Source organism: Eretmochelys imbricata, chromosome 2 (assembly GCF_965152235.1).
Source record: "Eretmochelys imbricata isolate rEreImb1 chromosome 2, rEreImb1.hap1, whole genome shotgun sequence".
In the NCBI taxonomy this organism is placed as follows: Eukaryota; Metazoa; Chordata; order Testudines; family Cheloniidae; genus Eretmochelys; species Eretmochelys imbricata.
In genome coordinates, this window is record NC_135573.1 from 254,973,482 (window position 1) to 254,988,408 (window position 14,927).

Here is a 14,927-nt window from a genome sequence, read left to right on the forward strand (position 1 = left end):
CAGTGGTTGATGCTATATAAATATGTTGGCTAAATAATACGAACGGAGCAAACTAGAATTTCAATTTTCATATTGTACTACATAGAAACAATTTTCCACTTTTTTTTTTCTGCTTCATTGTAAACAAACTGACAGGTTTCAGAGTAGCAGCCGTGTTACTCCGTATTCGCAAAAAGAAAAGGAGGACTTGTGGCACCTTAGAGTCTAACCAATTTATTTGAGCATGAGCTTTCGTGAGCTACACCTCACTTCATCGGATGCCTCCAATGAAGTGAGCTGTAGCTCACGAAAGCTTATGCTCAAATAACTGTGTTAGTCTCTAAGGTGCCACAAGTCCTCCTTTTCTTTTTGTAAACAAACTGTCACTCTATCTGGCTTCATTGTAAGTGCGTTCTGCGGTACATCCTCCAGGGAAATTCATTATGGCTGGCAGTCTGGAAAGTGCCAGTATTCTAACCACCACCACAAGATGCTGCAATTACTGTACTTCTGTTTCGTAGCACGTGAAGCTACTGTATTAGTGGTAGCCTGTGCATATTAAACATGAGAGTACTCCCTGGACTCTTTCTGTGATGCTAGTATTTCTCTGACAATAGCCGATTCCAGGAAACATGGCTCCCTTATTTTCCCTAGAGGGTTGACAGCAACTAAGGTACAAACCTGGAGTCATTTAAAAATACCCCAAAAAGCTACGTATAGCTCTACAAAATGTCAAAATGCAAAACATTTAAAGAAACCATAGGAATGTATCACAGGAAAACACTGTTCGTACTACAGTTTTAGATTGGATTAATGAATGAGAATGAGCCAGTGTGATAATCAAAGTTGTCAGGCAATAATAATAATTAATAATAAAGCGTTGTTTAGAAATCCTTTAATTGGAAACAAGATTCAGCTTTGGGTAAACAACCTGGAGAGAAAGGGTTGGGGGTGGATCCAGAGCCCTTGGAGTGATAGATTATGTTGAAGCTGCTTTTATCTTTTGTCTAGTGCCGTTGGTGAATGTAAAGTTGGCATCATCTGTGTGACATGTGTGGCAGATGCCTCTTTGGTCTGTGCATCCTACCGGGTGCAAAGGACCAGCTGGCTCAGCACATTCCTCCTGGCAATATTCCCTGCTCTTCTTAATACACTGCACGGGGATCCGATGACATCCTTGGGAAAGATTGATTTGTGTGAGATGAGAGCCGGATTGAAAGGCTGGGGGAGGGGAGAAAGGGAAGGGGCTGCAGAGCAGAAGTAGTCTGGTCTCCTGATGCTGAAAGGAATTTCTTTTCTGTTCCACAGCTCTGAATGGAAAGAGACACTCTCAGTGACCTCTTTCCAGGTGGGATAGTATCCAAAATATTCTATTTGATGAATGAATGTTTTCACATTAACAAGTTCAAAGGCACTTGTACAAGCTTGTAAGAGATATTGCTGGGAAAGCGCTAGGAGTGTGGTCCCGGAAAGATGTCCACTAGCCAGGATATTAAGAGGTGTGTATAGAAGGAAAGGATACTCTAAGTTATCAATTTCCTCTGGGACTTGCAGAGGAGGGATGGTGTTAGCCTGGGATTTAGGAGACTCAAGTTCCCTGTTCTGCTACAAGCTTTCCTGTGTAATCTGCGGGCAAGCTGGATAGGGACAGATATTTAAAGGTATGTGTGCTTAGTGGGATTTTCCATAGCCTCTTAGACACTTAATACCCATTGAAGTCATTGGCAGTCAAGCACGCAGATGCTTTGAAAATCCCGCTAGGTGCCTAAGTACTTTAAAAAATCTGACCCTTACTTTCCCTGTTCCTCTGTTCCCCATCTGGAAAATAGCACTCTGAAACCCTTCCTCCACTGGTTGTTGTGAGGATAAATACACTGAAGATTGTGAGGTGCTCAGTGTGACTCTAAGAGCACCACAGTGCCTGAGGGCAAGGGACTCCCTGGTATGTAGCAGTGAGTCTCAGCTGGTCTGACCAGCTCAGGGCATCCCACGCACTGTTGTCATGACAGTTGTTTAAAAGGTGTCTTGTGCTATATAACTGTAAAACTAGTAACTCGCTGATCAGAAATATTCTTGTGTGATGTGTGTACAGCTAACATGCAAAAAGCTAAACAGATATGCTGGAAATAGGTCTCAAATGTGCTTGGCAATCCGTGCCTAAGCCTAGCCCATCCTAGACAAAGGAATATTTTTTCACTGGCTTGACTCCATTGTCTCCAGTGTAAATTAAGCCAGGTGTGACCTAAGACAATGAAAAACACATTTACATGCAAGGTAAACAAAGCCAGCAGGCAGGCAAGTGAGGGAAGATGACCACATAACAGTCCAGATGTGGGATGGAGACTGCACCCCCAGGAAGCCTTCCTCCTGCCTCCTGAATCAGGGCCAGTGAACTTTGGGATGATATAAGTGATGGCAAAAGGCCGTTTTTTCATCCTTCACCACAAAGAAACTGCGTGCTTTGGGCTCTGTGTTGGATCCTGGCTAAAGACTGGACAGCCATGCTGGGCGAATGACTGACTGGTGAGAAAACAACTTTGAACAAAAGACTCTAATTGGTTGGGTTAGACTTTAGTTTTAGAAGCGTATTTTTACTTTGGTTGGTTTGTAACCATTTCTATGCCTGTCCCCTCTGCTTGGTATCACGTAAATCTGTGTTCTCTTCTTAATAACCTTTGTTGAACTAGAAACCAACTCAGTGCTATGTATTGAAGTGGAGGGTGTGTTACTGCAGTTAAGCTAAGAGGCTGCTATGTACTGGCGCTAAAGGAACAGTGAACTTGAGACCTTTTTGTGTGCGCTACGGAGAGAGGGGCTGAGCACTGCAGAGAAAGACTTTTGAGGAGAACTTGGGGATGAAAGGGTGTTGAGGTCCCCCTGCAAAGAGTAACTGGGCAAGAAGGGTGCTTGTATATTGGCTGTTGGTGTTCTGGCTGTGAACCATGGCAACACAGCATTTAAGCCAGCGAAAGTTGCAAGGCAGATGTTGACTGAACCCCTTACTGGCCTGGGTGAACCCCAAAGTGTCACACTTAGATACCACTGTAATGGGGGCCATATAACATTTCTAGAGATAGTGTGTCTGTCCATCTAGTTAGATTGTAAATCCAAAGATTGTAAATCAGCACCTTGCAGGGTCAAGCCCTTAAAGTATTATTTTAAAAAAACCTCAACTCAATTACCTGCCTAGGGAGACTCCGAAAGAGCCCTTGATCCAGGAGGAATCTAGCATGGGTCCTTCATAGATGGCACATGGAGTATTTTTCATTTCTGAACCCTACATGCAATACATTTCTTTGGGGAAAGAAAACCAGGTGACTTACGGTAAGGATGCAACAGCCAGAAAAAAAAATATTCTAATTTATGGTGATTTAAACATACCATACCTGCATCACCATTTCAAAACCACAATTGTAAAAGAACGATAACAGAAAAAACGTGGGGAGGTATTTATTAAAGGCTGGGTCATTTTAGCAAAGCCAAGATCTGAGCTGCCTGAAATATAATGCAGCACTTATAAACTAAAGGCATAAGTTGTTAACTTACCATAAATGATTTCAGATTTGTGTTCAATGGACTTGGTAATTATACCAAGGAATTTAAGCTGACCTCATCAAGCCTGCTTTCTCTTTTAAAATGTGTTTCTATGTCAATTAAAATGCCTGAGTACAAAAAGCAACGTTTTTATAGGACTGGTTATACAAATTCATTATCACGCTATTATATACTTGGCAGCCTACAGATAGACCAGTGATTAACGTAGCGTGCTTTGGCTGTCAGTGTTGCAATAGTTCAGATAAGTATGGCTATTGCTTACACGCCGCAGAGTGAAATTGCAGTGAATATAGTTCTTGGATATCCTGTGGAAAGTAAGTTATTTCCAGCTAACTGCAGCCTATATAATATCCGGAAGAGTTGTGGTCAGTGGGCATCTCACTATGGCTAAAAATAAGAAATACCCAGTAGATCAAACTATCTCTCTACTTATAAGGCATACAAGTGAGACTCAGGAGGCCTGGGTTCCAGTCCTGCCTCTGCCAGCTGTATGACCTTGGGCAGGTCACTTCTCCTCTCTGTGTGTTTCTCCTCATGCTCCTTGTCTGTCTTCTCTATTTAGATTGTAAATTATTTGGGGGCAGGGACTGTCCATCACTTTGTGAGTGTAGGATACATAGCCCCAGGGGGTCTTGGTCAGGCCTTGGGGTGCTACTGTCATAATAATAAAGAGGCCCAAACTGGAAGTGTGTGAAACAACGTTACTGTCTCCTCTCTATTATTGTTATTATCAGTTTTTTATTACAGTAGTGCCTACAGACCCCAGTGTGCTGGTCACGGTACAAACACAGGGTGGGAGACAGTCCCTGCTCCAAAAAGCTGACAGTTGAAGGCCCTGTCTACACTTACAGCAGCGTGTAGAAGTGCAGGCGGTACACATGTAGCTACACACCGCAGTAAAAGGCAGCTGCATCCACACTTGTTGCTAAAGCGTGTAGCTATATACAGCAGGGAAAGGCTCCCGAAGTGGGGAGGCAGCGGGGAAAGGCTCTGGCAGCAGGGAGCTGCTACAGCCCTTCCCCACTGCCTCCTCTTTGTCGGAGCCTTTCCCTGCTGCTGGAGCCTTTCCCCACGGTTGGAGCCTTTCCTCACTGCATCACCCTCTCACTACAGACTTTTCCCCGTTGGCTCCTCCCTGCTGCCAGAGCATGTCCCCGCTGCCTTCTCCCTGTCAGAGCCTTGTCTTGCTCTGCCTGTCCCCGCTGGTCCTTTCCTGTCAGAGCCTTGCCCTGCAGTGGGGAAAGACTCCAGCAGCAGAGAAGCAGAGGGGCACGACACTATTTGTAGAAGTGTGGGAGGCACTGGTTAGGTGCATAGAATCTACTCAACTAAGCCATGCCTCACCGTCTACGCTGCTATTTATCCCCGGGCTAGCTGGGCGTGCAGTGTCAGTACCCTACAGGACGCCATAAGTGTCGATGTACCTGTAAACACAGATCCTGCAAAAGCTTAAACACATGCCTAACTTTGCAGACCTGAGTAGGCCCACTGACCTTTGGTGACAATAGACAAGACACACAAAGGGTGGGAGAATGGGATAATAATATTATCCCAAACTTATAAATGGGGAGCTAAGGTGCAGAGAGACCAAGTCATATGCCCATGTGGTCACACAGGGACTGAATCCCGATCTCCTCCCAGTCCAGTGCCTTGGTCACAAGAGCATCTTTTTCTTTTCCACCATAATTAGTTAAAAGACAACAGTATTTAACCCCTGCTAAATGTTACAAAATACCTAATATAAAACTAAATAAAGTGATATTGTCAACAGAGAAGAAACTATTTTCTCAGGGGAATGGGCTCATGCTGTCAGATAAATGCCAAGGAAAAGCCCAGGGAAGTACTGGAAATAGACATCAAGGCAAACCCATGGGGGAAATGTGTGATGCCATGACAGAGTTCTCTTCCTTTTATTTTGCTGTGTCTGCCTCCTGGGGCCTGATTTTCACAGGTTCTGAGCCACTGCATATCCCATTACAGCTGTGGGTGCTTAGCACCTTTGAAAATCAGTCCCCAAATGAAAACTGATGTTGACATCAGAGGAGTGAAGTTTTGGAATAGCCTTCCAAGGGAAGCAGTGGGGGCAAAAGATCTATCTGGCTTTCAGATTAAACTCGATAAGTTTATGGAGGAGATGGTATGATGGGATAACATGATTTTGGTAATTAATTGATCTTTAAATATTCTTGGTAAATAGGCCTAATGGCCTGTGATGGGATGTTAGATGGGGTGGGATCTGAATTACTACAGAAAATTCTTTCCTGGGTATCTGGCTGGTGAATCTTGCCCATATGCTCAGGGTTTAGCTGATTGCCATATTTGGGGTCGGGAAGGAATTTCCCTCCAGGGCAGATTGGAAGAGGCCTTGGAGGTTTTTCGCCTTCCTCTGTAGCATGGGGCACAGGTCACTTGCTGGAGGAATCTCTGCTTCTTGAAGTCTTTAAACCATGATTTGAGGACTTCAATAGCTCAGGCATAGGTGAGAGGTTTTTCGCAGAAGTGGGTGGGTGAGATTCTGTGGCCTGCATTGTGCAGGAAGTCGGACTAGATGATCATAATGGTCCCTTCTGACCTTAGTATCTATGAATCTATGACCTGCTATTTTGTGTGATTACTAGACTGACAACTGCCCAGTGGACACATTTATTGCAAGGCTGCATTCAGGCTGGGGAAGGGCAGATTCCATTCAAAGACACTGATTTCCCATGCCCTCTCCCCACTGCTCGTGCTTCTAAGCTAGCCCAAAGTGAAGCTTTTATGAGATTTGGGGTCTGTATAATTTTTCTCCCCTGTTATTTCTTACTTTTGTACAACTCTGCATTTGTGGACTAGTGCTGAAACTGGAAGTAATAAGATGCTATGCCCTGAGAGAAGCTGATTTTGTGGTATTTCTAGCCTGACCAGGTGTTCCAAGTAATGGAAATCTCATGAGAAAAGTCTTTTCTGACAGCTAGATTTCCAGCTAGATTGTCTGGACCCGAGAGGTTCAGACACTGTAGATTGGTAAAGCTCCAGATAAATCGTCTACACTTTCTCAGTTCACCCACTGTTGATTCTGATTGCTCTTATGGGACTTCTGAACCCTTGGGGCATGACAGCCAAGGGGTAAATATGGGGCACCGTCATGAGGACTAGCCCTCTGGGTGATCAGGCACCCAACCATTCTGTGACAGGCGCCACTAAGGAGAATGAGCCAACCCTGATCCACCTGTGGATGGTTAATTGGATAAGTAGCTGGGCTGTAGTTAGCTAGTTAAGGAACACTTGGGCTGTATAAAGTATTATGAGCGCTCAGGCTGGAGCCCAGAACACACAAGGAAGATTCAGGTGAGAAAGCCCCTCCCAGGGAGCTGGGTAGGAAGCTACTTCCAGTGGTGTCTCTTGGAGAGCAGAGGCTCCCAGGGAGAGGAACAGCCCCCAGAACACAACGAGAGTCAGCTCCAGAGGAGAGAGACTACTGAGCCAGGAAGGCCAGAGAGATACACTGAGTCAGCCGAAGAGAGAATGCAGAGCTCCAGGCAATGGAGAAGCCTGGGGACTTACAGCAGCAGGAGAAGGGTTGTTTACATGCCATGTTTGGTGATGCTTAAATAAACTAGACCCCTGAAGAGGCATTGTTCACTGGATACAAGCCTCACTGAGCTTATTGAGAGTCCAGCAGAGGAAACTGAGGCAGAGACACAACTGTGGTTCCACACCAGGCTGTCAGGAGGTGTTGCAGGGTTGAGAGCCCACATTACAGACACTCGTTGGCTTTCACTCGACTGCTTGAGAGAACACAAAAGCAGCCGAATCCCAGTTACTAGAATCCACTGGGAATATGGACAGGGAGGAGAAGGAGCAGCTGACTTACTCCCCCATTCCAACCTGCTACTATTATCACCTTTGTTCTGCTCCGGCTCCACCCCATTCAGTCGCTGTGCAGCTTCCAGCAGCCCAGCTCCCCACCAGCAGCCAGCACCTCCTCTCATATACAGACGCCAGCTCTCAGTGTCCAGGGTGCATAACCAGAGGATAGCCTCTATATGAAGGGGGGCCGGGAATTGTAAATCGTCCTCCAGATGTCAAGGGGGGCATTCTTCCATCACATGAGTTGTCTGGAATGCTGCCCCCCAGTCACACCCTGGAGAGAAAACAAGGCCAAGCTGGTGCATAGCTGTGGCAACTCTGTGAGTCAGAGTAGCCTGTTGAACCTGGTTCAGGATCTAAGATCAAGTAGACAAGAAAGCAGGTGCAGTGATAGATTCCTGTATATATGTCGTGTGTTAACATTCAGTGTAGACATATCCTAAAACCTGCAGCAGCAAGTCTCAAAGCCTGGGTCTGCAGACACAAGCTTGCGCTATGGTACTAAAACCAGCTGTGTAGACTTCTGGGCTTGGGCTCTGAAACCCACTCCCCTTCACAGCTTCAGAGCCTGGCTCCAGCCCAAGCCCAGATGTTTGCTCAGATGTTTTTAGCACCGTAGCGCGAGCCTTGCGAGCCAGAGTTTGTAGACCTGGGCTCTGAGACTTGTTGTGGCAGGTTTTAAAACAGCGTAAACTTACCCTTCGACTCTCTTTCCCACCAATGCTTCCCCTCTATAAGAACATAGCTTCCTGGTGGAACTGATTATCTGTGCATGGTAAAGGACCAGTAGTGCTCTTGTCCAGGAGTATGTGAGCTGCCCTAGCAAAGGCTTGTGGAGAAACCAGCTATGAGTGTCACACACAGTCTGCAATTGTGGAATTTCTCCCCTGAATAGATGCAGACCTTCAGGTCGGTGCTGTGTGTAGTCTCCTGTCTGAAAACAGGGCATCACTGAACTGAAATAAGTTAGTTTCATCTGTCACTGCTCTCCAGGCATGCTTAAAAGTAATGGCATCTTGTCGAAGGTCCTGGAGAGCTATGGACACTAGCACATACAGATCGGAGGTTGGCTTATTATTCAAGCAGCCACTAATAATAGGAGTGGAAAATTCAGCCCCAAGTTGACCAGATGAGTGTGGCAATTGCACCTCCAGACCAATGCCCAGCATTCAGCTGGAGCCAACACCAGGGCCAATACAGATGTATGAAGGACCAAAGGATCTGCTCCCAGGAGGTTCCCAATAGTTTTCCTATCCAGGTGGTACAGGAAGAGATCTTCATTTTTGGGTGTTCCAGGTGTGGCCAGTATGTCAGGCTATGGTTGAATTTTATTCCCACCTATGTTGAAATGGCAGCAACTGTCCTTATACGCGGATCGAGAGGGTCGATTGGCAAGATGATTGTTTAGATGTAAAGTAGTTGCCACTGTCTTGGTTTCACTAAGTATTAGTCTTTGCTGCTGGAAGTAGAGTCGAAATGTCCATGTGTTGACAGAGATTCCCTTCAGCCCTGTGGAAATTGTTTCCAGTGTCAGCAATACAGATGTCCTCAGCATATATATATACTTTTTGGCCTGCATTTCAGGAAGCTCATATGTGTATATCTTGAACAAAAGAGGAGCCAAATTGTCTCCCCAAATTGCAGGATGAATCTTTGGTTACTAATCACTTCTTGGATGAACCATCGGACTACAAGGAATAAATTGCAGCAGTTTATCAGTCAATCTGAAATGCCACACAGTGCAAAAGGCTGCCATCAGATCAATAAGGACTGTACCGACTGTCTGTCCTGATTCAAATGCATTTGTTATGTCTTGAGTCAGACAAAGAGCCCCATCTTGAGTGCATTGCCCATCCTGAATCCAGCATGAATGGAAGGCAGTTGAGCATCAACTACCTCGTTAATCTGCATCAGGATTAGTCTCTCCATCATCTTGTAGGTAACAAATAGCAGAGAGATTGGTCAGTAGCTCTTTGGGTCTGTCAGTGGTTTCCCTGGCTTGGGAGCAGCTGTGACCTTTGCTCTGTGTCAGGCTTTGGGATGCAGCAATCCTGGGTACAACAATTCAGATAGTGAAGCTGCCCACTTTTGGTGATTGGTCCAAAATGAGACACAAACTTGTTGTGGATGTTATCTAGATCAGAAGCCTTGTTAACCTGCAATTGATGTATAACCAGGTTGCGCTCTTCATCAGTAGAAGGCACCTTCAGGTTTGTGTCCACACTTGTCATCTCTCAGCAACCATCATTTTAACTGCACAGCTGAAAACTTTATCTCCATTTGGAGCGCTGCCATTGGCCACAAGCTGGGATGCAATGGAGTCTGCTGTGCCTGGGTACTCCCTCTTGCCAAGGCTAGACTCTCTCCTCACTCTCTTCATAGCTTGCCAGGTTCTGCAACTGGAATGCATTAAGTTCAATTTTGAACCAGTTTCTTTCCATCGCTCCTGCCTAGTTTGACTTAGAAGGTGAATAAGGTCTCTACTTTTGTCAAAAACCTGCTGTTCATTCTTGGCAGATTTAAATTCCTGATATAGTCTAGTTGCATCACATGACCACCCAGGAATGAATTGTTGACAAAGTCCCTGAGGCCTAGATTTCTTTTCAGTAGCCAGAACTTTTATTGCAGAAACCTTGGTAGATGGCACTGATGTTGTTCTGAATGTCTGTCTGATTCTGAATCTATATCCATAAGAGCATCCAACTTGGATTGGAACAGATCCCACCTTGCCTTCCACAAATTCCTCTGAGGTTTCTGGAAGCCCCTTGTAGTTGGAATTCGCATGCCTGTTGTGATCAGGCATGGCAGATGGTGGGATTGAGCAAGCATATCAAGAATTTTACACTCTGTGACCACTAGAGGATGTTGACCAGTTGTAGAAAAAGCAAGGTCAGGAGACAAACCCAAGGCTTATCTTTTGCTAAGAAAAGTGGGTGGCTGCTTCGGAGCATACATAAGCTTCAGGTTGACCGTCGACATCCAGTCCTCTAGCCTACTCCATCCAGATCATCATCATCAGGTTATGCCTAGTGGGAGTGGTCTGAATAAGCTTAGTAGACTAAAGATTCTGAGATGATGGGTAAGCCAAGAGGTGGCCAGTTGGCAGATGGAGGTTTGTAGATATTGATAAAAGTCAGGTCTTTCACTTTGGTAGCCTGCCATTCAATAATGTCATTTGGACCTGATGATGAGACTGGAGCTGCTGGAATACCTTCCCTGATATAGAATGCCATCCTGTATTGCCTATGATGGAGGTGAGACATGACAGCAAAGCCAGGAATTGATAGTTAAGTAACACTAGTGGCATTTGTTTCCTGAAGAAAGATGACCTGTACTTCAAGTTCTATGGCCAACTGGAGGAGGAGATCCCTCTTGGCCACTGAAATTCCCTTGATACTGAGGTGCAGTACCTTGTGATCTGACTCCAGTGGTAAAGTTTATAATGCTAGCCCTCATAGTGGCCCCACTGGCCTGTATTTTTCTTTTGCTTTTTATGATGAGAACTTGAGCTCAGATTTTGCAATTTGTCTGTTTTAGCTTTGCTTTCCACGGCTGATGGGGTCACCACATGAAGGCAGTAGACTTGCTCTCCTGCACCAATAACCCCACTAGCTCAGCACCCAGCAATGTCCCAGCAGATCTGCTCTACTGGAATCCAGCATCAGCAAGCTATCTCCCAGCAACCAGCACCTACTACTCCCACATCCTGCCAGCTCTCCAAACCACCCAGTGCTATTAATCCCTGTTCCACCAGCTTTTGGATTGTGAGAGTTAGGTAGGTGGTAGCAAGAAACCCTGGGTAGTTTTTGGGTGCTGCGTGGGAAGAGGTTAAGAACCATGACTTTAGACAAGTGAGTTAGTTGGAGTTACTTCACCAGAAATGAGGAACTGCTAGATTTTCATTTATAGGTATCTTACATATGGCAATGAGTGTATAATACCAAATGGCTAATCCAATAGCCAAAAAATTCATCTTGAAAATTAATGGCCACATCCTGAACCAAACTTGGTTCCTACATGAACCATTGGACCTAAGCCTACAGTGAATCTCCAGGTGCATGATCTGTAGCTGACATGTGAGCTGGCTAACCAGTTTATCTCTCTAGATACAGAGTAATGGTCCATAATTAGGTAAGGGTCAATGAAACTCGTTCTGGGTGTATGAACAAAATCATGCAGTATAAAATGAAAAGTGTTTTAAAATGATCCTGATGAATACATCTGCATCTGAGGCCAGGATGTGATGTAGCAGCTTGGAAAGCACAAAATTATGTCCATACCAAGTTATGTATCTATGTCGTGGATTTGCTCTATGTATACTATATTGATAGGGCCTGAGACTTCTGCTGCCATTGCTTATTATCTTTATTTATACTAACGTTACAGTATCTTGGGGCCACAACTACTACTGGGGCATGTGGCAGGGTGGACTAGGTCCGGAGGTCCCCTGCTGGAGGCCTCGCAGCCCTGCATCACCTTGCCCCAGAACAAAGCAGAGAGAAGTCCTCCAGACAGCCTAGAGTGGCTGCAGAACAGTGGCCAATCAGAGGGGCTGATGGAGTGACCAATCCAGGGCCAGAAGGGCCCTACATAAGACAAGCAGCAGAGCAGAGTTCAGTTGCTGGGTGGAGCCCAAAGAGCGAAGATTGGGTGACTGAAAGAGCAGCAGTACTGTAGACAGGACTGAAGCCTGAGTGCCTGGCTGGTGGGAAGAGCAGCAGGACCAGCAGAAGGTCAGTGCGGGCAGGCTGAAGCCCAGGGGGACTGAGCACAGAACCTGGCCAGGCTAGCGAGGGTACCAAGATAGGCCCTGCTGGTCTGGCTGAAGACAGAGCCCAGGGAGGCCTGCTGAAACACCACCAGTTGTGGGTACTGAGATGGGCCCTGGCTGGGTGGTTGAAGAAGACAGTGCCTCTGGGAAAAGCCTTAGAGCTATGGCCCCATACCAGGGCTGAGATAAGAACTCTGGACTATATACCCCAGAAAGGGGGGACAGTGTATGTGGCTTGGTTGGAGGGCTGAGTCACTGAAGACCTATGAAGAGAACCATCAGCCTGGGGGGTGTCTTGAGAGGTGGGTGACACCCCAATATAAGAACTAAAACCAAAAGCAGGCTCAAACCCAACCATCCAAAGGGGGCTGCTTGTGAGAGGTGGGTGCCACCCCATGTAAAAGACTATGATTGCAAGTATATCAGCCAGAGAGAAAGGGGGCATGCACGAGAGAGGGTGTTCACCCCATTACAGTGCCTCATTGTGGTATGTGCTGTACAGACACACAATAAGAGACAGTCTCTGTCTGGAACAGTTTGCAGTCTAAGTACAGAAGATAGGCAAAGGAAGCAGCATTATCCCCATTTTACAGATGGGGGGGGGGAACTGAGGCACAGAGAGACTAAACAACTTGCCCAAGGTCACAACGGAAGTTTGTGGCAGAGCTAAGGACTGAATATGGGTCTCCTGAGTTCCTGCTTTAACGACAAAACCACTTTTCCTTCCTTTCTAAACCTTCCCTCTTTGACATTGTTAGGAAAGTTCCTACTGATTTCTGTGGGAATAGGATCAGACCCAGAGACTAAGATGCTTTGGGATTCTCTGTGTAAGTTACTATTATTTTATTCTACAGCATGGGGTACAAAATCCAGGTTTAAAGAAATCTAAAATAAAAGAACAAGTTAAAATGTACCCAGACACAGTTGCTTGTCTTATTCCTGAGCAGGTATAGCATAAATATAGGCACACGGAGGAGTTTCTAGGGTGAAGGGGGACAATTATGTATGCAAGAAGATACTTAAAACAACCAGACAAGTCGCAAAATGAGACTTGGAGGCCTAATTATTGAATTAATATTAGTCTGTTTAAGTTAATGCATTTGTATGTAGCGCAGGACCTTAATAGAATACATGTGGCCACAGTAATAGCTCTGAGTCTGATCTTTGGAGATGTGACCGTCAGGAAAGTCTGCTTTAGGTACAACAGGCCCCTGATCTCTACATGGAGTGTCTGGCCACTACTGTTACACAAATCATAACAATAATTAATAGTGTGGAACCAGTCTCACTTGAGTTCTCAGTGAGGTTTGAACTGAGATCTTAAGCACAAGCCTCTGTCCTCTGAGCTAAAAGATGGATTCCTACAGCTGGCAGCAGTAGGAGATTCGTAAAACCTCTTCCATGAACCTGTGGTTAGAAGGGGCAAAGACGCAAACTCTCCAGGCATATAGCTGCAGCCCTGCATTATAAAGGTGGCTCAGCTGCTGCCCCATGGAAGTTCTGGCAGGCAGATACAATGCCTCAACTACAGTACATCCATAGCTCCATCTCGTACACCATTCATTCCTCACTCTGCCCAGTTAGCTCTGCTTCTCATTGTGGACGGAAGACTAGGACATAGCCCTGCTTTCTTTGCAGAGGCTGCAGAGACAATGGTAGCAGCCAGCCTGTGTCCTTGAGCACACGGTCTTCCATTTTGTGTAGCTGCTGCAGATGAGCAGCCAGAGATTGCTAGCTAGGTCCCTTCTCAATTCACAAACCCATGTAGGCAAGCCTGGACTTTCCCCGGGTTGTTGCATCTTGAGCTCTAGAATCTAAGTTCACATTTAAAATAATAATCATGTGAGTCACTAGCCCTTATATTTGTGAAACTAACCTGAACAATGACAGGTTTCAGAGTAACAGCCATGTTAGTCTGTATTCGCAAAAAGAAAAGGAGTACTTGTGGCACCTTAGAGACTAACCAATTTATTTGAGCATAAGCTTTCGTGAGCTACAGCTCACTTCATCGGATGCATACTGTGGAAAGTGTAGAAGATCTTATTATATACACACAAAGCATGAAAAAATATCTCCTCCCACCCCACTCTCCTGCTGGTAATAGCTTATCTAAAGTGATTATTCTCCTTACAATGTGTATGATAATCAAGTTGGGCCATTTCCAACACAAATCCAGGTTTTCTCAACCCCCCCCCCCCATTAAGCAAGGTAGCCTATTTCCCCTTGTTTTTTCCTACCCCCCCCCCCCCGACGTTCTTGTTAAACCCTGGATTTGTGCTTGAAATGGCCCACCTTGATTATCATACACAATGTAAGGAGAGTGATCACTTTAGATAAGCTATTACCAGCAGGAGAGTGGGGTGGGAGGAGGTATTTTTTCATGCTTTGTGTGTATATAATATCTTCTACACTTTTCACAGTATGCATCCGATGAAGTAAGCTGTAGCTCACGAAAGCTTATGCTCAAATAAATTGGTTAGTCTCTAAGGTGCCACAAGTCCTCCTAACCTGAACAATGCAATCTGACTGCAAACTGCTGCAGTGACATGTTCCTGAGTCTGCAGACAGCCTGACCCTGACAGCTCGAGGGAGGTGCAAGCTGCCCATATTCTTTTACAGTGATGTTAACTCTAAAACCCAATGATGACAATACGAATGTCAATATTGTTAATCATTTCACTGCTGATTAAAACATCCACAGAAGGAGAGGGATGATCATATTAGGCAGATGTGCACAATCTACTGCGAGTGGCCTCACAAGTAGGTAGAACTC